The following is a 2,279-nucleotide window of genomic DNA, read 5'->3' as shown; positions in this document are numbered from 1 at the left end:
TAGACTAAACATAAGATACTTTTTCTTTGACTCTCATGTCCAGATGATGAAAAAGACAATAAATATGTGGCTGTAGTGAATGTATGTCTTCAGCAAATATAAAGTACTAGTGTTGAGTACAAGAGGAAGAAGAAAATGAAAATTGACTTTTTTGTCCCATTATCTCTTTTCATCTCATTATCTTCATTTCATTATCTTTTACTCTGACAACCACAATAAATAAATAAAAAATGACAGACATTCCTGCTCAACAGATCAGAAACACAACATTTATGATCTAATACATCACTCACTTCATTTCTTTCACTGTAAATAGACCATTAAAAATGCTGGTTCTTTAGTCAAAATTGTTTGATGCTTCTCCAGTCTTCACAATCCCAAAGAAATTTTCACAGCCTCTTAACTTGACCTCTGTGCAAACCTCACTGGAAGGGTGTGAATCCACTGTGACACTTCTGAAAGATTGAGGATATACAAAGTATTAAATAATAATAATAATAATAAAATAATAAAAATGTATTTTATCATTATCTGACAGGGCTGAGGAATGGAAAGGGGAAGGGAAGAGGAAAGGGATTAACAATAAGGGAAAAGAAATCTAGCAGGCATAGAGATTCTGGGCTTCATACTCAGTAAGGGATGCATGTAATTTTTGTTGGCAACCAAAGATCTCTTATGTAGTGTTTCTCTCATAGAGTCACTCTGTATAGATGTGTTCAGTTCAAGATGAAAGCCTCTGGGTGGAGTTAAGTTGTCCTAAACCCTTCTTCAGCATTTAAACCCTTTTCTCCACCTCACATAGACTAATATATAGCCATTTATGTGTTTAACTAAAATATCTACTGTAAACTGCAGCTGTCCTAAATATGCTCTGAGCAGAATTTGGAGCACACATAAACAGAAATCTCTGTCACAGCTAGTGAAGTCCTCCAAAGTCCTTAGGGAAAGGGGGCACACAGGTGTGAAATGATGAACCAGGTTTACCTTTCATGACCACTTCAGACCACGGTCTTTTTGACAGTCTCGGGGACTTCCATAGTGGGTTTGACTCATGGCTAAAAATATTTTCTCATCTGAAACTAAAGTTGAAAAAATTATCAGCTGACACTTGAGATCTCTCTTTTTTTTTTTTTTTTCCCGTTGCCTAAGGTACTTCAGAAATTACATAAGCCATAAGAAAAATCATGTTGATAGCACTGCTGATGTGAAATTAAAATTTCTGAATATTTGAAAAAAAATAATGTGTGACTTACTGGTCTTTGGTTGGATCATTGTCATGTTGAGACAGATATGTGCAGAAATGTGCCCACAATGCCTCTAATTGCAACAGCTGTTATTGCCCCATTCTGTTTAACATCTGCTTCAAAGCAATAATCCCATTGATGGCTCTGATATATCTGCCAGCTGTTCCTAATAAAACAGGAGAGTTACAACCCTTTTAAGTGACAATCATTCAAGATGCTCCATAATTGCATAACTGCATAGAAGAATGAGTTTTTTTTCTGAAAATGATCAACTGAATATTTCAATTATTTCTGTAGAATGCTTTCTTTTCTGGATGACTGCTCTGATATGGAAAAAATAACCAATAAAACCCCCAAACCAACCAAACAACAACAACAACAAAACAATAACCACAAACAAAAAACAAGCAAACAAAAAAAGAACAAAACAAAACAAAACAAACAAACAAAAAACCACATTGTTCACCAAAGTTTACTTAGTTACTTTCTAAAGTAAATCATGAGGGGGACTTAAAGATATCTGTACTATAAAACCAGAAATTTCAAAGACTCATAAACATTGTAGCTCAACTGGGCATTCATCTGGCAATTTATTCTAAACTCCTGAAGGAATTTTTGCTATTCTTCAGCAGAAATGATGAGTTAAATATATTGTACATAAAAATAAAATTAAAAATAAAATAAAATAAAAATAGAAGAATAAGAAAACAGAGGAGATAATCTCATTGCTTCTTTTAAGAAAAATGTGTCCCTAGAAAATCTGTGCACCCAGGTATTTTTACTCTGAACTGGTAACTGGACATTTCTGGAACACTGAAGGAAGGCCCCTCCATCATACACTAGTTCTCTCTTTATGGTAGTAGTGTTTACAAGAATGTTATGGTTGCCTTCCCATGAGACCAGAAGATCTGGATAATTGTCTCACAAGTGAAAAATTTTTGCCTCTTTGGCTATCAAACTGTAGTCTGTGGACTAAAGGCAGCATGGGAAAGATGATAGAAAGAAGTCTATTGGTAGCAGCTGTCTATATTTTTA

At 34.4% G+C, this 2,279-nt stretch overlaps 1 long non-coding RNA gene across 1 annotated transcript; it reads right to left on the bottom strand.

The window, feature by feature from the left end:
- Positions 1-294: 294 nt before the first annotated feature.
- Positions 295-1,407, bottom strand: LOC119715786 (uncharacterized). The gene is made up of 3 exons (XR_005263207.2): positions 1,254-1,407; positions 985-1,079; positions 295-455 (listed from the first exon to the last, which is right to left on the bottom strand). It is a non-coding gene; the product is annotated as an uncharacterized lncRNA (long non-coding RNA).
- Between the last annotated feature and the right edge of the window lie 872 nt (positions 1,408-2,279).

Source organism: Anas platyrhynchos, chromosome 2 (assembly GCF_047663525.1).
Source record: "Anas platyrhynchos isolate ZD024472 breed Pekin duck chromosome 2, IASCAAS_PekinDuck_T2T, whole genome shotgun sequence".
Classification (NCBI taxonomy): domain Eukaryota; kingdom Metazoa; phylum Chordata; class Aves; order Anseriformes; family Anatidae; genus Anas; species Anas platyrhynchos.
Note: the sequence above shows the minus strand (reverse complement) of the source record. Positions and strands in the feature narration are given on the sequence as shown.